Source organism: Phyllostomus discolor, chromosome 6 (genome assembly GCF_004126475.2).
Source record: "Phyllostomus discolor isolate MPI-MPIP mPhyDis1 chromosome 6, mPhyDis1.pri.v3, whole genome shotgun sequence".
NCBI lineage: Eukaryota > Metazoa > Chordata > Mammalia > Chiroptera > Phyllostomidae > Phyllostomus > Phyllostomus discolor.
The window spans coordinates 105557936-105583361 of NC_040908.2; the positions used below are offsets into that span (position 1 = coordinate 105557936).

The following is a 25426-nucleotide window of genomic DNA, read 5'->3' on the forward strand; positions in this document are numbered from 1 at the left end:
CAGGCAAGAATTCTTCCATTCCTTATAAATGTATTTGAGACTCATCCATATTATTGCATGTATTCATTGTGCATTTCTTTTTGTTCTGAGTAGTATTTCATTGTACAGATACCATGTAACTTGTCTATCTATTTTCTTTTTAACCAAGACTTTCATGGGCCAGTGCCATCAAACAACGAAAGAACACATAGTTGAATGTGAAGCCTCAAGAGGGTCAGGGGCACTGGCCAGCCTCTACCCCTACCTCTGCCGAGAGGAGTGGACACAGTTCCTAACCCACCTTTCCTTTGCTGCTGGTTTGGATAGGTTTGTGTCCACAGTTTAGTTTCTGCACTTTTCAGGGCTCAGGGGCCAATCCCTGGCTCATATTCTTCTTTGCATTTGGACCTCATGTCCCCCTTTTGTAGAGTGGTGGAGGGTGAGTTTGTGGGCTCAGAACATGGAAAGGCTTCCTGACTGGGCAGATAGAGCACAGTGTGAAGTGGAAGACTTACAAGAGACCTCCCAGGGCCCCAGGTTGTATGTGGAGGGACACAAAAAACCCAGGATTAATTTCTGGAGAATGGCCCCTTGTAGTACAGGTTTCCCCCACTAGGTAAATGTTCTAGGAACCCATGTGTATCAGTGTACTAGCTGGTGTTGTGAGAGGCTGCGTGAGGCTTCAGTGAAATTTTTTTGAAGACTCTCTCAATGCTGCTTGCCCATTTCATGATGTGCAATTGGCAAGCACACCTGCCCACACTGCACTAAGGGTTTAGAAGTTTTTGACCAAGAATGGCATGACCCTTATGCTCCACCCTCCCTATTCACCTAATCTCCCCCTGAGTGATTTTTCATTTGTTTTTTTTTCCCCACTGGATGGAAAAAAGTCCTCAAAGGTGAATCAAAAAATGGCAGAAGCACTAAAAGGCATCAAACTGGACAAGTTCAAAAACTCTGTTGAGCAGCGGAAAAAACATCTCTATAGGTGTATTGCATCAAGTGGAGAGCACTTTGAAGGTGGCTAAAGTTTAAACATGTAAGGATAAATACACAATTTTTTATAAATAAATTCTGGTTCTCCCCTCATATATCCAGGCTTGTGCTTCTCCAAGGAGCCCAGCTCAGCACGCCTTTATGTCCAATGATGACTGGGGCAGACCTGCAGGCTCCAGGTGGCTATGAGTGGCTTCCCATGGCCCAGGCTCACAGGTGTTTAGTATGGAACTTGGTTTTCTTTCTGGGAGTGGAGAATTCCAAGCTTTGTGGGATGGGGAAACAGTGCCTGTTCCCTAAAGAATGTGACTTCAGACTGTATGATTTCTTGCAGTGAGGGGAGCTGTTTTGTGGACCAGGACTCAGTGGAAGCTCATCTTAGCAAGCAGGGTGTCATCTGTTTGAGGTTTGAACGAAGTTGGAAAAGAGAGAGTGGAGGCTGGATTTTGATTGCCCTATCCCCAGTCTGCTGGCTCCTGTTTACAGGTGTGGCTGGGAGTGTTATGACTGATGGGTGTAATTTGATAATCTTTTCTTAATGATGTCAAGTCAGGGCCATGTTTTTTTCTTGGGCTTGTAAGGTAGATTTTACCTGAGCAAGTTTATCCAGTTCTTACCATTTTTAACCAGTGCTTGCATAACATGGATTGGGAGAGATGTTCTAATGCTTACCTGTTGCTTCTCCTTTTCTTTTGTTTTTACTTATTGAGATGCACTAAGATGAATTTATTGCATCACTTATACTCCTTAGATTTGTTTTATGGCCTTTGTGGGTGGTGGTGGTTACAAGTTAGAGTGGTGGTGGCTATTGAAAAATCTTTTATTATTATCTGTGAAATTAAATAAAAGGAATGAATGGTCAAATCTGGAGACTGAATGTGGATGTGATATAGTATCCATGCCCACTAGCAGTGCACCTGACAATGAAGTTGTCACCAGACTGCCCCTTCTCAGTATCTTTAAGGAAGGTATAGCTGGTATTACCACATTTTAAAGGTGAAAAAACTGAGGTTTGGAGAGTAAAGAAATTAAGCCTTCAAGTTAGTGAATGTGATGAAGTTTTGTCTCTCTCTTTTTCTTTCTTTTTTCCTTTCTTTCAAAATAAAAATAAGTATGACATATTTCCAGCACACAGGGTCTGGCACAAATAATACCCCTTTTTTATTACAAAATCTTTTATTACAAAATCTTAAGCACATAATTCTGTAACATAACAATTCACACTTAAGAACACCATATAACATTTTAGGTGAAATGTTCAAATTAGAACTATAAATTATTATATCCATATCATTATCCTACCAGCTACACTTAAGTAGGCTGTACTTCTGCCGAACCCCACATATTAAAAGAATATAATAAGGATTCCATTTTTCCTCACTAACTTATGTTTAAGAGTTGCTATCTAACCAGAGATACTGAAATTAAGAAGAAACTGACAGTAACCAGAGGGAATGTGAAAAGGGATAATGGCTCGGGGGAAGGGGAAGGGTTTTCAGGAACAACTGTGAAGGACAGACACATGGACAAAACCAAAGAGGGGTAGGACAAGGGTGGGAAGTGAGGATGGCTGGGGTGGAAAGAAGTGGTGGGGGGGAAATGGAGACAACCGTTGTACTTAACAACAATAAAAATATAAAAAATAAAAAAGAAATATTAAAAAAGAGTTGCTATTCTTTCCACTTTTGCTTCCTATCTCCCCATAAAAATAAACTACAACTGAAATATTTTATACATCCCTTTTCTTCTGCCATCATCCTCAGGTACCTACTAATGTGTAGTTAGTATACAAAGTTTCCAAGCATGTATTGATACTTCTGTATATTATCTATTTACAAATTACAAGCTTGTATATTTATATAAATGACATAAATCTATATATGTATGATTTTTATTAATTGTCATTAGGTTTTTGAGATATATGTAAATGTTACTTAACTGTTACAGAAAATCAATGTATGAATAAATTAGTATACTCATTCCTTCACCAAGAGATAATTCCAGTGTTCCTAGGTTTCACTCTTAGACCTTTCTGGGAGGACAGTTGATCTGTTTCTACTATTTTATACTCTAATAAATAGTGCTATAATAAATTTCTGATACACATTTTCCTAAAAACACCCAAAAAACAAAAGAACATATAGCTTTTATAGTACATAAATATTTCACAAAATAGAAAAATAAAACATAAATATATTACCACAACTAGACAAAAGCAATTTGAGAAAGTTAAATCATAGACAGTCTCACTTTTTAATATCGATATGAAAATGTCTCTTAAATATTAACAAATCTAAGCCAACAGACTGTAATGAAAGAAACAAGCTAATAGTTCAAGCGATCAAACACACACACACAATAACCATCAGTACCAAGTGGAGTTTCACTTAGGAATCTGAGTCCATTTAATCTTGGAAAATCATATTAGGGCAATTAAGCACAGTTAGAGATTGAGAGGAAAAATATACTGCATCATCACCATGGTTATTGCCAAAAAACATGTGATAAAACTCAACATCTATCCATGATAAGGCAAGCAAACCCCCCAAAAATCCCTTAGCAAGTCAGAAATAATTTGGCATAGCTGTTTACATAACTATCTACAGTCATAGAGTTGATGTGAATAATTCCTAGATCTGGTTTTGTATCTCTACCTTATGAATGGGTGTCCATACACGAGATATATTGTCTTTAATGTTAGATTTTTACTTAAAAGGCAACATTTTACTTGTTTGCAAGTTGTTTTTTTCTCATTCAATATTATAGATTGAATTTCATTCAATATTATGGATTTATCCATGTTAGTATCTATAGTATAGTTTATTTATTTTAACTCATGTATAATTATCCATTGTATTAATCAGACATAGGATATTTATGAATTCTACTATAGGAGAGGTAGGGGAGTTTTTTGTTTGTTATGGAGAGATTTAGTGAGTGTCCTTTAATGTGTCTCTTTAAAGCACAATTTTCATCAAAGTGAAATACTCACTAAGTGAAAAGTAAATGGGTATTTTCAATTTTGCATATGCTGCCCATTTGCTCTACAAGGCAGAGAAATTAATACCACTGCTAGCAATGACTAAGCATCTGTTTCCTCCACATCCTCACTAAAGGATGTGTAGTGTTCATTGGTTTTATTAATTAAATAAAAAACTAACTGGGAATGAGGCTGTTCCCTATTGAAGTTTAAATTTTCATTTTTTAATGATTGCTAATAAGATTTGCATTTTATTGACCAGTTGGGTTCTGATCAGAATGCTTATTCACAAATTTTGTCCATTTTGAAAAACTGAGCTATTTATCTATTTATTATTTATTTAAAGAAAATCTTCACATGTGTTGTATTTGAATACTTTGTTGGCTATGTGATTTCTTATACCTGTAGCTTGTCATTTCATTTCATTTTTGATATCTTTTGTAAGATAGAATATTTCCTTTTTAAATGGCCATTTATATCATTCTTTTCTATTGTGCTTTGTTCTTTTTGTATTTTTCAATATTTCCCTATTCTGAGATCATGCAGATATTTTATCATGTCTCCTAAAAATTCTAAGCTTTTTCACTGTAAATGCCCATAAAATGATATTAAAATTACCCTGTAACACAGGAATTATTTTTCTGGGTGATAAGAGTACTGAAATGTTAGATTAAGTGTCTCGCTTTCCATTTCATAGCTAAACAAAGGCAGCCTTGGTACTGAAGTCTGTAACTTCTTTTTACAAGCTCAGGTATATTTTCACTCTATGAAACCATTGAAAATTTAAAATATTTTCTCCTTAGAGACAGTTGCATGTGACATCTGAAATTAGAGATTTAGCATCTTCTAACAATATAATGCAGCATTAATGGTGAACATCTCAGATGTTTTGATAATCTTGCAAAGATGCTACCTTGAGATATATGGAAAGAAGTAGGAATGCAGTTTATAGCTTTAGTCACATCACACACACCGTTTTTAGCTCTTAATGAGTTGATTTTATAATACATTTGTTACATATCACACACTGTTCACACTTTTTATCTCCTTTAAACTTCGAAATGATCCCATAGCTTTACCAACCCCAGTGAAGAAGCAACCTAGACACAGAAAAGTGAAGCAACTAGCCCAAGTCACACAGCGAAAGTGGGATTCAAAGTCAGGCAGTCTGGCTTTGGAACTTGTAATTATTGCATTATATTTGCTTTATATATCCTAGATACTGCTGGCGGGGGTGGGGGTGGGGAATTGACTATGGGGGCAGGTAGGAAGGACAGGGGAGAGCAATTGGGGGAAATGGGGACAACTGTAATTGAACAACAATAAAAAATAAAAGACAGTTTCTTAGAATAAATAAATATATAAATTTATACTAATAATCCAGGGTTATAATATGAAAATTAGAAAATACAAACAGAAGTATATTTCCTACCCCATTACTTCAAGGAGAGTTGTGTTAATATGCTTCATATATCCAGTATGAATTTTCTCTCAAAATATGTTATGAACATCATTTGTACCAATGAAAAATCATTTTTTTAAGATTTTTAAATTCAGGATGAAAAATGGTTGAAAATTTGGTAGATATCATACATTTCACAGTAATGATAAACTGATGGAAAATATTTATGGTGTATGAGGAGGACCCAAAAAACCTGGAATTATCTCCCAGAGGAGGACAGGTCCGTTGTAGTACAGGCTTACCCCACTACTGAGTGTTCTAGGAACCCATCTGTATCAGTGTTCCAGCTGGTGTTATTGTGAGAGATTGTGTTCAGCTTCAGTGAATTTTTCTGAAGACTCTTTCAAAGTGTTTGCCCCTTTCACAGTGGGTGAGTGCCCACATCACACTGAGTATTCAGCAGTTTTTGACCAAAAACAGCCTGATCCCCATGCTGCACCCTCCCTATTCACCCAGGATCGCCCCTAGCAACTTTTGTTTGTTTCCCAGGATGAAAAAAATAAAAGCCCTCAAAAGGAAAGATTTTTCTGATGTGCAAAAGGTGAAACAAAATGGTAGAAGCACTAAAAGGCATCAAAATGATGAGTTCAAAAACTGTTTTGAGCAATGGAAAAAACATCTCAATAGGTGTATTATACCAAATGGAGAGTACTTTGAAGGTGACTGAAGTTTGAGGATGTAAGGATAAATACACAATTTTTATATATAAATTCCATTTTGGGGTCCCCCTCATATATACACTGTCCAATGAATGGGCAGAAAACCTAAAATTCAAAAACTTTAAGCATGACAGCATCTGTTAATAGTATTTATCTCATGCAGCTGCTGTAAAATAGATAATTGTTATAGCAAATTCAGCACAATGTTGCCATATAATATGCTATATTATTGTTGTCTATATTATTTTCATTACTCTAAAATCACCTGATATTACTGGATTAGATAGATTTTATTTTTGAGTTATCAATCTTTGTTTCTGAATGTCTTTTTGAACATCACAATTCAATGTTAAACTCAAAAGGAACCAAGATTTTCTCTAAAATCTAAATGCTGCCTTTGAATTTAAAGTGGGAAGTGGGAAAATATTAATTTAATAAAGGCATGTAAAAGAACCTCCACTCTTTTCTTTTCACTTTGATTTTTCTGAGGTTTGCCTAAGAGTCAAATATTCACTCCACAGTGCCCCTACAATGCAGCAGGATACAAAATGAGCTTAAATAAAAGACTGGGTAGGTCTTCGGTTAAAGAAGCATAGATTTCTTACTGTTGATCTTCCCTCCACCACCTGCCTTCTCAACAAAACTGAAGAGAGCCTGGGGTGAATAAAGCTCTGGATTTTATAAAAGTATTAAAGTTGAAAGACTGTCAGATTGCTTAAGTGCAATTAAGTAGGATGAGATAAAGTGTAATTAAGTAACATTTTTTTAAAAAGGTAAGCTCAATGGACAACAATGTGCTGACTGAGGAAGCAGGGGGTATAAGGGCACAAAATGGTAATGGAAAAAATGTAATAAGAAATTAAAAGAAAATATTGAAAATAAATAAAATAAGCACACTTGACTGCATAATGTCAGCTATTTTTTATGGCTAAAGTTCATGATTTGGACAACACATTTCGTGGACAATTCAGTAGTTTTAACATCTTCTTGATTGTGTAACTTTTGGCAAGCTTTTGTGCATCTTGGTTTCTTCATCCCAAATAATACAATATACCTTTCAAAACTCCGAGACTGGTAAGGTGTATTATGCATCTAAGTTGTTATTAATTGTGCCAAGACTTATCTGGGCTCTATGATTGCACTGAGAGGCTAAATAATACTTACGTTGTACATGTAAGAACTTGTGAAAAAATTAGCACTAACACTTTTGAATGGAATGAAGAAAAAGCCTGTAACCCCTCATTTATCCCATTACTCTAGCACTGATTTACATTAGACTCTATTTTTGCATGCTTATTTCCCCTTGAGGGCAGAGATAAAATCTCTTGTGTCCCAAGAGCTCTGCATTTAGTAAACCCTCCCTAGAAATGAATTTAATGCTTGTTTGGTTTTTAGGGGGAGGGGATGATTGAAGTCCAGGGCAGGATGCTTATTGCAGACACAGCACACTAAACTAAGAAGTAACCTCATAACTTATCTCATGAGAGTAAGTTGCACCTGTTGACATTGCCTAAATGTATACTTTTTACATGCCTTTTAAACAATTGAGATATGGTTGATATATAACTTTGTGTAACTTTAAGGTGTACAGCCTGTTCCTACGTTTATATAATGCAATATGATTACCACCATGAAGTTAGTGATTGTAGTCAACAATACTGTATTAACATACTTCAAAGTTGCTAAGAGACTAAATCTTAAATTTTCTTACCACAAGACTTCTGAGTCTCTCATAAAAGCTATGGCATCTCTCCTCAGGGCTGGCGGGGAGAGACATGGGACTTGGGATACAAAAACAAGATCCTACCTCTAACTGTAGAAGCATCTCAGAGCTATGGTTAACCACTGATGTACTCTCTAAGAGGTTGTGAACCACAGCTTCAGAACTTCTAACCTAAACCTCTGGTAGGAGGCAAAAATTCAAGGATTTTTCTCTAGCCAATTTATCTAATTGCATTCTCTTATCTCCCAATTTTATAATTTTATTCCTTTTCTACTTTATTTTTTATTTTTAGTGTTTGAAGGTTTATTCAAATTAACAAAAAAATGCCATTTAAGTTATGAAAACTGTCTACTCACTAAGATCTTCCAAGTTGTACTCTTACTGTTCCAGTATTTGAAAGGCAGTGAAAGACAAATACCACATGATCTCACCCACAAGTGGAACCTAATCAACAAGACAAAACAAGCAAGCAAAATATAACCGGAGACATTGAAATAAAGAACAAACTGACAGTAACCAGAGGGAAGGAGGAGGGGAAATAACAGGGGAAAGAAGGGGAAGGGTCATCAAGGAACATGTATAAAGGACCTATGGACAAGGACAAAGGGGGGTAGGATTGAGGGTGGGAGGTGGGATGGGTGGGGTAGGAGAAAGTGGTGGTGGGAAAATGAAGACAACTGCATTCGTACATTAATAAAAGCATGATTAAAAAGACAAAAAAAGAAAGGTCTATTTTATCAAGCCATGGCAGTTAGCTATGTAAATCTAATTCAAAGGAAAAGGAAAATAAATACTACAAATATTATATATGTATATTACATATATAAATACATATATAAATATATATATATATTGTTTATTATCTGTGACCTCTACTTTGAGAGGAAGAATTTGTATCTGCTTTATTTTTTGTTGTGTAACTAATGCTTAAAACATAGTGCATAACATATAGAAAACACTCAATATACATTTATAAGATAAATAACTTATCAAAATTTAATCAAGGATAAAATAAAAAATTATTGCATGCTTGAGTACATGACTTCAAAATTTATATCTGCTACATTAGTACATGTTTTTCATGTTAGCTTATAATAGATAAAATTTGATTCAGCCTACAAACATTTATCTTTATTGAAATTACTTTGTACCAGGTACTATTCCAGGTGCTTTATAAAATTATCTCAATCCTTACCACAGTCTGCCAAGTGGGTATTATAGTGCCCATTTTATAAATACTCTGAGGCCAGGGGTCTAAATAATCAAGTCACACACCTGGTAGTGACAGGACCAATATTTGAAATCAGGCTTCTTTGTTGTCACATGATACATGTAAATAGAACTAGAGCTAGTCAATGGATTTGGCTTCTTTTTGCTCACCATTAGAGCCATGGTTCTGGAAAGGAGCATAAGATATGGTATCTGCCCTCAAGGGGCAGGTGCTGTTGGTTATATGAAGCATAAGGCCATATTTATGGTGACCTAAATAATCATATTTAAGAACAAGATATAATGTACTTAGGTAAATTAATTGCCCAACAACACATGAGAACATAAGAACATGTATGATTGGTCTCAATGCTTCAGCCCATCTCCATCCATGTCCTTTGTCCTGAAACTTTGTAGGTCCACCTGCTAAGGGAAAAAGGACCCCTCCTCTCCATCCCTTGACTTTGAATTTTCCCATGAGCCATGTTGTGACCAAAAAATGGAGTAGAAGTGACAGTGCTTCATTCTGAGCTTAGACTTTAAAAGTCTATCTGTTTCTGCTTTTCCTCTTGCCTTTTATCTCAGTGAAAAATCCTACCCTGATTAACTGCTATTCTATACTTCTGCTTCATCCTGGGCCTGCATGGCCAGATATTCAGTAGACCTGAGCCCAAACTTCAGCAAAGAGCCAAGTTCAGCCAGATTCATAGCTTGAAGTAGAGGCATAAAGGTAAACCCAGCCTAGATCAACTAATGCCTCTGCCTTGGCTCCCAGGTAAGCATATTAATAATAACAAATACTTGTTACTTAAAGCCACTAAGCATTAGGGTTATTTATTATACAACAGTAGCTAAGTAGTGATACAGAGCATAAGATGACATTTCTCTTTCAGTCCTTCCATATCGCAAAATTGGAGAAACTACCGTGAACACACACACACAAACACACACAAAGCCTGAAATCCTTTAGGCTCCACCATCCTGTTGTTACCAGAGCTGACATACAAGAGAGCTCAAGTTTCAAAACTAGACTTTATTCAGTGTACTCCTGCAGCAGTGAACTGAACACTCGATGGATCAAACATATAGAATTATACTCATTGCTCACAGCTATAATTGTGAATAAAAAGAGTTGAAAGCAAATTAACTTCTAAATCTATAATTCAAGATTCTATTAAAAAACTGAAGGAAAATTGATGCAAGGCAGAGCTAATCAACATTTCACATCAGAATGTCTGATGTTATTAGGAAGAACAGAATGTAAAACAAGTAACAATGTAATTGGAAGAGATTCTTTATTAATTAATTTCTACTGGTGACTTTCAGGGGCCATAGGATAGTACATTAAGGACCTCTTCTATGGGACATTAAAGTTAGAGTTGACAGTGCAGATTCTGATAAAGCATTTCATATAAACACACACATGCACACACATTCATGAAACTGATGTGTTTCCCCTAGGGGGTTTATTTAAGTAAAAAATAATGTTCATTGTCATGTAAGTTGCAAAAGTAACTATTCACTAACATGGTTTATCTGTTCCATTATATGGAAGGCCTATTTCAACAAAATGTGGCAGGTAGCCATAAAAATCAGGTACTGATTCAGAAGGGAGGGGAAATACTTCATCTTGGGGTAAGATCGAGGTAAGAATGTAGCACTGGATAGGGATGCTAGTTAGCTTCTAGGTGAGAAGCTAGCAGGTAAGAGCCAGCCACTATGTCATAAGGTCATAAGGAAGGCATCTAAGTTGTGTGTGTGTGTATATAGATATAATCTTAGCGTGGCTTTGTAGAAGTGGAACAGTGTCTCATCATGGATGTTCACTTATGAGAATTACTAAGACAGTTAACAACTATTCAGTGATGTTCTGAAGAACCATCTGTAGAGTAGCCTATGCTCTAATGCAAATACACATTAGTCTAAGGTACTATTTAGTCTGTATTGTATCACCCTCTTTCTTTTTTTTATACAAGAAGATGGAAATAATATACAAAAATAATATTTAATTTCCAATTTCATCTTTGTCGTATATTGGTAACATGGACTTGGATAATTAGTAGACTCCCGTGGTTTTAGGAACAAATTTTATAATAGTGACTATCAATTTGTTTACATGTTATATATATTATTACATGGAATATAGTCCTCACAATAATCCTATGGGGTAGATAGTATTAGTCTCATTTAGTAAATGAGATGCACAGAAGTAAGGGACTTGTTTAAAGGGTTTGGATCTGGGGTTTAAATGCATATCTATCCAATCTAAAGTCAGGGCATATTAAATTCTACTAGAGTTCAATGGAGGCTTCTATAATGTCATACTCAGGGTTGCTGGGGAAGCATCGGGTCTAACATCTTCAGTAAAAAGCTTATAGAGAAACATTCTTCATAGAAATAAAAGGTAGTCGCTTTGGTTAATGGATACACCCTACCGGCAGGGCCCTGTAGCAGAATCGCCATGAATAGAACACAGTCCTTCCCTGGCAAAGACTTCAAGACAAAGTGAAAAAGAGAGGGGCGTGTTCATAAGCAAAGTATTTTGGAAACTAGATTGCAATGTGTGTCATAAATGAATGAAAGCAAATTACTTTGAAGATTGAAAAGAGGAAGGGATCATGTCTGACAGAGGGGAAATCAGGAGAGTGTTAAATAAGACAGTACTTTGCAGATAGGACCTTGAGGAGTAAAGAGGATTGTCAAAGTTATTGCTACTGGTTGTTGGAAGAGAAGGTGTGATGGGAAATCTATTGGAGAGGAGCTCATTTAAACAAAATGTGGGACATAAAGGATGCTTGTGTATTTTAAAAGTAGAGAGTTTGTGGTTTTATTAGTGCTTAGGAAATTGGCAACATGGCTGTGGAGTGAAGCTGAAGGATGCGTTGACGTCACATAGGATCTTAAATGTCATTTTTAGCAATTTGGATTATTTATCAGTTTACTGGCTCTTACACTTAGGTGAGCATTGGAGTAATCTCCAGAGCTTGTTGAAACATAGATTGCTAGGCCCACCTCGGGTTTTCTGACTGAGTAGATGTAGTGTAGGGCCAGAGAGAGAATCTGCACTTTCCTGCTGTTTCCATGTGATGCTGATGTAGCCATTTGAGAGCCACCGCAGGAAGCAAAAGTAATCCAGATCCAGAAAAGGCTTTGGAGCAAGGAGATGACTGGATCAGGGTGATGCTTTACAAAATCAACATTGTAATAAAATACATACAGTGTCCATCATGCAACATGAGTAAATTCTAGAGATATTCTGTACATTGTTCCAATAGTTAACAAGACTGTATTTTACACCTACAATTTTGTTGAGAAGTTAGATCTCATTTAAATATTCTTAGCATGATAAAATAATTTTAAAAAATGGGTGGTTACTCTAGCTTAGGAAACAATTACAATAGTACAGGAAGTAGTTGATTTGGGTTGTAATAATATTAGTGAAGAAAAAGGTTAAATAAATGCTCAGAGGTTTCCAATTTTATTCCCATCTACCACTACTTCAACCTTCATCTACATCCCCATGAGAATCTGAGAAGTGAGAACTAATATAATTCTAGGGAAATAAACTAAAAAATGTGAATAATTTTATGCAAGTCAATTTAAAGAAATATGCATTGCCAGAGGAATCTGTGCCTGTAATAAAATGAAAAGTAATAAATTATCTGAAGAAGAAGAAGGCAGGTGTATGAGGAGAATGCTGTTGATTAGCAGTCGTGGATCTCACACCCAGGAGAGGGCCACATAGTTAAAGGCTGGCATTACCTCTCCAAAGCCTGACCAGGGAGAGATCCTGGCTTCCTGGCACGCATCTCTCCAAAGTGAATATAACTACATGTTTTCTGTAGGATATATTCTTTCTCATATTCAATGACTAAATGAACATTCAATCTGAAGATTTCATCTCTTGAGCCATGGCCACAGTGAGAAGACCAGAAAGGAAAAACAAGCCAGAGACAGAGAAAGGAGTACAAACTTTAGAAAGAAACCGAGCATTTAACTACACACAAGTCCCACGTGGTCAAAGTAAGCAGTCACCATAACTGAGGACTTGAGATGTTAGATTAGATTTTGAACTTTGAGGACAGTGCGAGGTTTGCATTACCTAATTTGTATGGGAAGGCAAATTCCTGCTATTCACTGTTTGTGATTGGGTTAACAATTCAACCCAGACAAAATTAATTTAGTGATATTAAGTAAAATAGCAAAGTAAAAAGGAAGACGGAAGTATACGTGATGGGAAAATTGATGGCAGGAACATAGCATATTAAATTCAGTGTTCATGTGTGTGTGTGTTTTATCTGAAGCAAGGAAGAATAGAACTGTCTGTCCTGTGCTAGCTAATACAGTCCTGCTATACTGCTACTTTTTTAATTTGTTTAGCACAGCAATTTGTGCAATAAATTTAGAATTTAGAGGGAAGCAGTTTCCAATCTGTCTATACTTTGGACGGGGAGTTACAATACAACAATGACAATTTTTAGAGAAGAAAATCAGGGAGCCAATCGACCCATCCCAAGTTGGATTTTGTGAGATCAGCAAAATGATATCCATACGACGAGATCAGGGACTGTATAAATCCTGGGATTAGATTTTAAAGAGAACATTGCAATACAGTGCCATGCTGAGAAAGAGACAGGGGAGTTGGTAGTAATGGTGATATGCTGAATCTTTTGCCAAATGTCAAGAAAATGAAAAAAGAACAGGGAAATGTAATCCTGTTGTGTCTATCCTGAGAGTTTGAGAGTATAAATCATTTGAAATTTATTTTGGTAAAATACAATATAAAACTCTAATCACTTGAAATCTCTGTCACTAGATTCAAGGAGAAGCTTAGCCATCAATATCTCCAAAGACCTCATTCTAATTGCTTAATTGTTTTCTTTAAAAAAACCAGAGACCAAGGGAACCAAGGGAAGGGATAGAGAGGGACCAAGATCTATTCCAGATTTTATTCTATGAGAAGTAGCATTCATATGTGACCAAGAAACCATGGTCAGTCAGCAAAACATTTAACACATATTGCTGTACCTGCTATACTAGACAATTGGCATACTGTGGTACATTTATAAAAGGTACAGAAGGAGATGGAATGTTAGACACATAATTACAGTTATGAATAGGTGACCTAAAAACAAGTTTCAATACAAATGTTACATAGTCTAACACAACCTAATTTTGGAAGCTAAGGAAATCTGCCATGGAGAGCAACTAAGGTTTGTCCCTGAAAGGTGGGTGGTGATCAGCTAAGTAAATATATGTGTGAAGAGCATACTGGGTGAGGCAGTGTCATACATACAGGCTCTAAAATAGGAAGTAGCTTGTTATATCCAAGGAACTGATGGAAAGTTGTAGTTGCAAACACTGACTGAAGTAAGAGTGATATAAAATTAGTGAGGCAGAAAATGATGCAGTTTATAAGGAGCTAAAGAGCAAATAAATGCTGTGTGTGTGTGTGTAGATTGAAGAATCTAGAGGAAAAGTAGTAGAATCATATATATGTTGCATTTATGTACATGGTCTGTTCAGGAGGCATCCATGTAATAAGAAAAATAGAGATATTTATCAAAAAAGATACAAGATACAAGGTATAAGAAACATTGTACCTAAGACAATGACACCCTAGTCTCCTTCAAAGTAGGCACCTTGGGACCTCACACAGTTTTCCTAATTACCACTGGATGTCCAGTCATATTTTCCTGAATCTCATTGACAGTCTGAAACCATGTCCCTTTCAAAGGTGATTATAGTTTTGGGAAAAGCCAGAAATCACGGGATACCAAATCTGTGCTGTAGCAGGGCTGAGTCACCTGGGTGATTTGATGTTTTGCCAAAACACTCTGCATGAGACACAGTACATGAGTTGGCATGTTGTTGTGATGGAGCTGCCAATCACCAGTTGCCCATGACTGAGGCCTTCTGAATCATCTGAATAGTTTCTATGAAGGAATGTTCAAACTTAATGCAAAATTTGATGCTGATTTGTTGCTCTTCTCATTCAGTCATTTTCAATGTGACGGCCACACAGTACACATGCTCACTCAATGGTATCTTCACCCTCACTGACTAGTACAGTGAAGTTCTCATTGTTCACACGTGTGCATTCCAGTCTCCTCTCCTTGGCTGCCAGATTGCACTGATGTCATGCAAACCATTTTCTTTATATTAAAAATGGCTGGACTTTTTCCAGACAGACCTCATATATATACTCATATATGTCAAATAGTTATTATTATAAGCAAGGTTATTATTATATGTTGGCCTTTTTGACTTCTATACAACTCATAACAGGGATGATTTTGAGCAAATCTTTGTGATATTCATTAGGACAATTCACAAACACTAGAGTTTTCTCTTTCAGTCCTATGCAGGATTACACTTTCCTGGACCTTAGAACTTAGGTGAAGCCTCATGACTTGCTTTGGCCTATGCAATGTGAGGAGGGCTTTGGGTGTCCCTGATGTGCTGATGCATGAAGAGTCAGTGTGCAGTATACCACATCCTCTTCCACGGCTGTAGCAGTCATGGAAGCCCATGTAGAGCTGGGTCCTCCATCCTGAGCTCGTGAGGAATGAAGATGAGCAGAGTGCTCTGCTTGAGCTGCAGCACAATTTGACACTTATTATATCTTATATCCACAGGAATTTTTTATCATCAAATGCTGGTTAATTTGGATTATTGTTTTGCTTCCCTGTAATATAACATGGACATTCAGAACATTCTGATCACTGGGTAATTGGATTTTGAAAATCATTCAAATGGAAGGAATGCTGAGATAAAGCATGCATGGCCTTCTGGGTGCCAGAACTTAGCTTTTCCTCACAATTCAGCAAACAGAAATGCTTGTGCTCTGCCCATATACTCTAGGCCAGTTTTAGACAGGTGTGGGTAGACATTTGTGCATTGCAGTTATTTGCGAGCTAAATCATAAATTAAAATAATAAATTGTTATTAAGAATATGGTACAGAAGTTTGTGAATTATTGACTTAAATAATTTGAGTGGATTTAGTATCATTCTCTTTATTTTGCATGGTCATGCTTCTTTGAATGAGAATGAAGAATACATGGACACATAACATACCTGAAGCCAAGGGTATACATTATTCCAGGCCAGGTTACCACATATAATCATGGGAGGGTTGTTTATTTCCATTTCCTCATTTACTAAATAATGACAACCCTATTAACCTGCTTTCAAATAAAGGTAGTTCAATGTGTAATACAGAATAATAGATACAGTAGTTATTTGTAATAGTAAAGTTCTGTACATAAGACAGTTGTTATTGCTAAGTAAGTAAATAACCACCACTTGTATTAAGTACAATCAGGAGGTAGACAGCAAAGTGAAAATGTCCCTTCATAGTTTTCTAGTTGTGAATATAAGTTGTACACAGGTTAAAAGATGTCTAATAAACTGAGGCACACTACCAGGTTGTAAAGGGAGCAATCCAGAATTCCAAGGTAGAGAAGATGACTGTGGAAGAAGGAGCAAGGAAAAATTTCATCAAGGAGCAAATATTGGAAAAGAGCCTTACATTCTAGGGAGGATTCAGAAATTTGGATATGAGGGGGCATGAAATTATGGAATATCTGGACCTACATCCTCACTCTTGTCTGCATTAGCCACATTGATATCTGGCTTTACATATCTTGTGGAAAGATACTTCTAAATTCACAATGCAGTTATTGCAGCCCTAATGCAAAAATTAGAATCAGCAATTGTGGCTGCAGGGATATTTCAACGTCTGTTGAAAAACTAGTAAAAGTAAAGCAGAATAGGATGTAAATTATTAGGGGCAAGGACAAAATAGAAGTGACATTTTTGAGTGTCAATTCAAGACAAAGAACTAGTAGGCATTTTGTATATATATCATCTAATTCTCAGAAAACTGTGTTAAGTAGATATTATTATCCTCCATGTACAAATGAAGAAACTGGGATTCAAAATGCTTAAATAACTCTTTCAAGATTTTGTAGCATAAATGGTAAAGACAGGATGTTTACTCAAAACTATCTAATTCCAAAGCCCGTGCACATCTTACCATGCCATTATTCCTTCTCTCAATGATTTTACAAAGTAGTGGTGGTTGGTGGGAGGATGAAGAGGCTAGAAATTATACTCAAATAAAAACATGTAACAACACTTGATCAGGTCCCATGGACTATATTTAAGCTAGAGAAGAAACTCTAGCTGAAATGGACTTGAAGTACAAAAAGATGCACTATTTTGGATAGGATGAGGTTTGGGACAGGAATAGCAAGCAGTTTATTTGTGAAATACCCTGTTTATTTTCATCTCTACCTCAGTATTATTTTTAAGCTTAGACTGAGAGCAAAATGTCTCCAAGTATCACAACCAGAACCAACAACATGCAGAGGGAAAATGAGACATCCTTTGGTCATGTGATTTGGTTTTAGTAACAACGGAACTTTCCCCACAGGTTTCCCAGCAATTATTCCTTTTTTACCTTATCCATAAGTGTGCCACATGCTCACTTCTGAATCCTCTAAGTAGGAGGAATGGGTTGCATTTAATATCACTAGTAACATTTATTGAGTACTTAGTAGGTGCAGACAATGTTTTACCTTTTACACATGCATTTAATTCTCACCAAAGCTGTACGGTTCAGATGTTTTTTGATGTTTTTGTTGTTGTTATTATTATTACTCAGTAATTGAAAGTTGAAGAAACTAAGGAAGAGAGAGGTTAGGTCATTCTTAAAGCCAGGGAGTGAGTATTCAAGTCAGCCAAGTCAAATATGTACTTGAGTCAGCACTCAATCTCCATACTGCACTGTGTCATGTTGTTCTGCTTTAAACTAAACAGACCAGTCCTGGAGCTGGAAGTGAGGTCTGTGTCCCTGAGATGCATGGCTCCTGGTAAAGGAGGCAAGCGAAATGGAGAAATTACCAAAATGACCAAGGAAGGAGATACATGCTCACTGGGGCATACCTGAGAATGGAATAGTTCATTATTCCTGAGAGAGTTAGTGAAGACAGGGAGGAGAAGACATGGGGCTTGAAGGATAGGCGGGATTTCTTTCCTCTTTTTAGAAGGGTAGGGGATAATTATTTTTTAAGTTCAGTTTTGTTGAGTAATTATAGAGAGCCTGTCTGGAAAAAATCCAGCAATTGTTAATATAATGAGAACAGTTTGCATGCTGTTGATATAACCTGACAACCAAGAAGAGTGGACTGGAATGCACACATGTGAACAATGACACCTTCGCTGTACTAGTCAGTGGGGTGATAGATGCTGTTGAGTGAGCATGGGTACTGTGTAGCCTTCATATTCAAAATTACTGAGCAAGTAAACTAGCCAATCTACATCAAATTTTACATTAAGTTTGAACAGTCCTCTACAGAAACTGTTCAGATGATTCAAAAGGCCATACCTATGGGCAACTTGTGATTGGCAGCTTCATCACAAGAACACACCTGTTCATGCATCAGATCTTAAGCAGAGTTTTCTGGCAAAACATCATATCACTCAGGTGACTCAGCTCCCCCTACTGCCCAAATTTGGCACCCTGAGACTTAAATGATTTTTCCCAAAACCAAAATCACCTTGAAAGGGAAGAGATTTCAGACTGTCAATTAGATTCAAGAAAATACAATGGGGCAGCTGTTGGCAACTGGGAGAACTATATGAGGTCCCAAGATGCTTGCTTTGAAGGGGACTGGGGTGTCATTGTCCTGTGTACAATTTTTGTCGTATCTTGTATCTTCTTCAATAAATGTCTCTATTTTTCTTATGTGGCTGGATACCTTCTGGACAGACCTCGTTTATCAAGCACTGTGGTAACAGTTTCATATACTTTTTTAATTTGAGTTTTGCAACAGCCATTTAGAGTTATTTCTGCTTTACCAGACCCATTTTGCAAATGAGGAAGCACAGAGCTTGGAGAAGTTGAGATCTAAAACACAAACACTAGAAAATAGTACTAGGATTCAAACCCAGTCCTGACTCTAAAGTTTAGCTCTTATAAACTACATTAGATTTCATTTATGAAATACACGTTAGAACTTGAGAAGGAAAATTTCCGTGATTCAGTACAAGCAGCAGCCCTATATCATTTCATGGTTAGAATCTCCACTGACCATCTAGTCAGACATCATGCAAATCCATTTCAAACCACCTAACCTACTGACAATCAATAAAAGTAAATTTGAAAATCTGTCTTTTTCATACTGCTGTGCAATCCAAATTAAATAATTGGCCTGTCTATTTCTAGCTTAGTTTGTACAGCAAAGCAGAAAGCAGGCTCTTTAAGAACCTCTGGGTGTCTTTCCCTTGTCCATTTTTAAAGTGTTGCCAGGGGTAAGGATTACTGTTGCTAGGGAAGCTGAACCCATTGTGAAGTCCACTCAGTTGTATTCAAAAAGAATGAGGCTGCCTTGAAAGACTGGGAGCATGGGCCGTGCTAGTCCACAGATTGATTGTAACCAGATTTTAGGTAGTTATTCAGGTCAGCTGTCTGGCTCCATTACAGGCATTTAATAATGGGAAAATAAATATTTGCATAGCTTTAGTGTTACTTTGGATGTTGAAACCAACATCCAAAAATCTATATAAATCTTTGGGTTCCATGTACTAAGTGCTGCCAAAGAGAAAAAAAAATTGGCAGTCTCTACAACTCCAACCATCACTTACATAATAGCCCATAAAGTGGGGTCTGTGCAACTTGGAATTTCACTTTAGTGGACAGTCCCCTAATTTTCAATGGCAAATGAATACAAATGATGGCAATGACGTGGCCATTAGCACAGATCTCCAGATTAAAAATTAGTTTCACATCTGTTAGAATTTTTTGAATAGTCAACATGAATCCTTTTAATGGTTACTTAATTAAAGGGAATTGGAACTTTAGCAATATGGCAATTTAATTTTAAAAAGTGAGAGTGTGACAGCTACATCTTTCATTTATTTTAATTTGGGAAAATGTATTATCTTTGCAGAGAATATAAAAGCAGAGCGGAAAATCATTTTTTCCCCAAAGAAAAGTGGGTTATAATATGAATCACAAAGTTGCCTCATATTCAGTTGTCATTTAGTCAATGTTATTAACTTGGTTTTATAATAGCTTAAGTGGGTAGATACTCATAGAGTAATTCAATCAGTGAGAGCAAGTTCCATAACCCCTGTTATGGCAAATCTCTTCTATCGATCTACAGGGCATGTAGCAAATGAGAAAAAATGAAAAGCAATCATAATGCAGTATGCAGTATCAGACCTTGCACGAAGTTGGACCTGGGGGCTCATGCTTGTGCATTCATTGCTACGTGAGCTTCCTAGTCCATCCACTTCAAGAGTTATTAGGGCACTTAAAGTACAACTTCTAAATGTCACACACAATTTTAATTCCAATATTTTTTCATTTCTTGGTGAGCTCTATATGTTGTGGGTTCAGTTTCCCAGTGGCACTGGCATAGATGTGTGTAGCCTTCTGAATGGTACGTATTTGCAGACATGCACCAAGTGAAGGGCTCCAGCCATTTGATACTGTCTTTGAAATACGTGTTTGGAAGTATATCAGAATTTTTCATTAGAATAGCAAAATCACAAGAATAAGCAATGTCCATTTTTCGAGATTTTAACCTGTTTTTTTAGGTGAGAGTATCGTTACTTCACTGGCAAAGATATTTACCTTTATAATCTTACCCTTGTCTGCACTTTAAAAACCTCCTGAATGATTCTGTGCCTTTAAAGAAAAGCAAGAGCATCTGTCCTTGGGGCTGAGAGACAATGAAGAACAGAAAGAAATGAATAAGGAAAAAAGTAGCTCTGGGGTATTTTGGGAATCTTCTTTCAAATTCTGTGTCTTAATTTTTCTGCTATTAATATAATTTAAATTTATTTAAGTGTTTGTTATTCAACTTCTCCCCCAGTGTAGTGCATACAGCAGGGAAAGAGCATTTAAGAGAGAAAAGAGTGAATAATATCTAAGATAGAGTCCTGACTCAACTGCACCTGAAGAAAAACAAGTAGACTAGGGTGCCTGGGGAAGGGGGTGAGTAAAGGACTGTGAGGAATGAGCTGGAGGGAGGCCAGAGGCCAAGCAATATAAGGCCTAGTAAGGACTTTAGATTTCTTCTCTATTTTAACACAAAGTCAGTGGCCAGGGGGAGGGGAGGTTTGAGCAAGTGAATGACATGATATCATACTGAATAATCTCAAATTTTATTATATTTCATATGAAAATATTCATATATAAACAGAGAGATTAGTACATTGAACAGTCATATTTATCACTCATGTTTAATCACTCTTAAATTCATATTTAACTTACTCTTCTAAGCATGGTCTCCTATAGCTACCATATTGGACTGAGATTTCAAACCCATTACGCAAATTGCATTTGATTATCATTTCTCTGAAATCCCCTTTAATTTAGAGCAGTGCCTGTTACCTCCTGCCACCACCATAATTTTAACACACCTTTGATTTGTTGAATGCACCTGGTCATTTTTGCCATAGAATGTCTTATAGGAGGCATTTGTCTGTTTGCTTCATTGTGGTGTCACTTGACAAGCTTTGCCTTTCTCTCTCTTTTTTAAAACTTCTGTAAACTAGAATTTAGCTGCAAAGTCTTCATCAGACTTTTTCCCGAAAGAATAAGGCTGTGTACCTCAGATAAAGTCCCAGCAGAAGGCACAGAGTGTCAGGCTGCCCCTGTCAGTGAGACTGGTCTGTGTGTTCAGTGGTAACAGCGTTGTCCCTGCATCAGAAAACCTTCCATCTACACTTCATCTTACCATCCATTGATGATGTTTTGCCTAAATCAATTATTTCATGAGGGTTAACTGAATGGCGATTTTTCTAATGGTCAATTGTTCCATATTTATCAGTTGAAATTATACATAAAGAATATTTTTCTAAATATTTAGTGCTGTTGTTCCCTTGAAATACAGTTTGCACAGGAAAGGCAAGATACATGTTGAAGTCTTTTTTCTTGAATGACCGTTCTTAGAGAAAGGACTTCATTTTCCACTTACCAGCAAGACTCTGTCTGTTTCTTTTTCTTTTGAATATCCATGTGAATTTATATATGTTATATATTCATTCTGTTGTAGTAATTAATGTTCTTATGCTAAAATTCTCTCAGTTTTTGTTCCCTGAGAATCACTATAATTAGGACATACACTCTTATCCTGTTGACACAGACTCATTCTTCTTTGAGAGCTTTTTTGCTACATTTCTTACCCCATCCTGGAATGAGCTAATCTTTGCAGGAAACGGGGTTTATTTCAGTGAGGAATGGTGGAGACCATTGTCAGAGAAGTGCCTGTGCTCATTGTTATGACCTTGTTATTGTTTCTTGAGATTTTCAATGGCTAGAGTCACAGAATCAGAATTTTGGGGAAAAAATCAGAATTTATACAAAATGAAATGTAAAATAGTTGATTTTTACTTATTTTATACTTGTAAACTGGGAAATACTAGTCACAAATGATATTAAATAATAGTCTGATTTTCCTTATCCTCTAACATATGAAATGGTTTCAAAACAATACTTAATATTACTACATGGAATGATAACCGAGTAAACCTTAAGATTCTCCCAAGTTGTGTTTGTCCTTTGAATATATTCCAATTTACATATAGAGTCAAAATATTGTGTTTTGAGTCAACTGAAAAATATTTTTTATCTAGACTTATGTCACCTTATTGATATACAATTAGGTTTATTCATTTCTATTTGCTCTCACTTTAGGGATAGATTTTTCATTTCTTGGTTTAATTTTATTTATGAAATTGTACTAACTTTAGATTATTTCAAAGTCAAAACTATACTGAGGTCTGTCTAGAAGGTATCCAGCCATGTCATATGAAAAATAGAGACATTTATTGAAGAAGATACAAGATACAAGAATTATTGTACATAGGACAATGACACCTCAGTACTTTTCAAAGTAGGCACCTTGGGACCTCACACAGTTCTCCCAATTGCCATTAGCTTCCCCACTGTATTTTCCTAAATTTAATTTATGGTCTGAAATCTCTTCCCTTTAAAGATGATTTTAGTTTTGGGAAAAAGCAGAAGCCTCAGGATGCCAAATCTGGGCAGTAGGGGGAGCTGAGTCATCTGAGTGATAGGATGTTTTGCCAGAAACTCTGCACAAGACATGATATGTGAGCAGATGTGTTCTTGTGATGAAGCTGCCAATCACCAGTTGCCCATAGTGGCAGCCTCTGAATCATCTGAATAGTTTCTGTGGAGGACTGTTCAAACTTAATGCAAAATCTGATGCTGATTGGCTGGTCAACTTGCTCATTTTGAATGTGAAGGCCACACAGTACACATGCTCACTCAATAGCATCTACCACCCCCATTGACTAGTACAGTGAAGTCATCATGGTTCACACATGTACATTCCAGCCCAGTTTCCTTGGCTGCCAGGTTACACTGATATTGCACAGACCATTCTTGTTATGTTAACAATGTTGGACTTTTTCAAGACCTCATATAACAAGGTATAGTTAGAAGATTTTTGTTTACATTGCTGACCCTTTTCATTCCTTTGATTAAATTTTGTGTTTCCTCATATGTCAGTATTTCCTTTTGTAGACATAAGGAAACATATGTCTATGTATGTTCCATCCTCTTTCATACTATATGTATTAATCTGCACTTTGCCTTTCTCACTTACCGCTGTATCTTAAAGATTACTTTCTTTCAATGTATACACATCTTTTCTACTTCTTTTTATATTTTCATGTTATTCCACTTTGTGGAATTAATGGACATACTAGTTTCTAATTTGATAGGATAATATATTGTAGAGTAGGGATCAAGGGAAGAAGTAGGAAGACCAGTTGGATTAGAAAACTATTTCAGTGGATCACATGAAAAATAGCCTAGACTAGGGCAGTAGTGGTAAAGGTGAGGAGAATTAGTCAAAATCAGGAAATATTTTGGAGATGCTGCTATTTGGAGATACTGGTAAGTTGAACATGGGATGAAGGAAGGGAGGGACAAACCCACATGTTGTGCCTGGACAGTGTAGGACGTGGAGTGCTGTTGTACACACCAAAGGAAGAGCTGGTGTGGGTACAGGGAATAGCAAATGTTCACCTTGGGACTTGTTATTGTGAAGTGTTTTTTCTACATGAAAGTGGGAATGAGATATAGAGTGGGAAAAAGTAGGTGTGCATATTAATAAATAAATAATGGTACAGGAATAAACTGTGTTTCATATACTTGTGAATATGTGAACACAGTTTTTTCTTGTCTTATTATTTATTAATTATTGTATTTTCCATATGAACAACTGTAAACCTACTTTTGCCTCACCCTATATGAATAATTAAATATATGAATCTAAAATTCAAGCGGGAAGTCTAGGATGGAGCTCTAAACTTAAGCATTATTAATTTAGTTCTATTATCTGATTCTCCATTGACATGGTGATTAAAATTTGAATTTATTTTTCCTGACAGTTTTTGATTTTTATCTTGACTCTGGTGTATACCCTGTGACCTTGGGCAAGTTAGTAGAGTATTCAAAATATTCTTTTACTTTATAAGATGGTGACAATAGTACCTATTTCAAAAATTATTTAATGACTTAAGTTAATATTTCTTAAATTTCTTAGCATAGTGTCTAGCACTTTGTACACTGTTAATTAATGTTGGATATTGTTGAATTTATTAATTATTTGCCAGGGTACTCTGAAGATATATATATGTGTGTGTGAAATTAATTTAGCAAATGTTATTTTACCTCTTTATCTACCACCTATGTTCATCTACTATCTACTGATTATGGTCATACACGTGTGTGTGTGTGTGTGTGTGTGTGTGTGTATGACATTAGGCCTGTCCTTTGAGGACCTCATGGTGTCATTATTTTTATAATTGGAGAATTTGGCTCAAAGGAAAACTTGCATTTGTTTAAATAATGAATTAGTGCAGTATTATTTCTCCCCTTTAGTTATGATTTGAACAAACTTAACTAAGCAACAATAGATGAAACCTAGAAGCAAATTTAAACAAAAAGTACATCTGACTATATTTATATCCTGTCAAGAAAAAAACCTATGTGTAGGCTTTTTATTTGGGATATTGGACTAGCATATTGATTTGTAGAAGCTACTGATCTCATCTCCATCTAATGGCAGCATGTGTGATAAATCAGTTGTTAGTTCAAATGGACAGAAGGATCAAACAAACGGTGAGCAAGTGAAGCTAGAAGGCAGTAGAACAAACAGAGGTTTGCTTGGGGCTTATCTAAATGCATTAAGGAAGACTGGAGGGAGTGCTGAAAGGAAGGAGAGCTGATTTCTGCAACCCTGCAAAAGGAAAATCAAAATAAAGCACTGAAAATATAGCGAAAGAATAATGGCAGATAGAGCAGAAAGATTATTCTATTCTTTCTTGACATATATGTTTTCTAATAATAACAATACTGATGACAAT

General features: G+C 36.2%; 1 long non-coding RNA gene across 1 annotated transcript; it reads left to right on the forward strand.

Moving 5' to 3' along the window:
- The first annotated feature begins 879 nt into the window (after positions 1-879).
- LOC118500988 lies at positions 880-19719 on the forward strand. Its single transcript, XR_004903560.1, has 3 exons — positions 880-1056; positions 3883-3888; positions 19709-19719. It is a non-coding gene; the product is annotated as an uncharacterized LOC118500988 (long non-coding RNA).
- The last annotated feature ends 5707 nt before the right edge of the window (positions 19720-25426 follow it).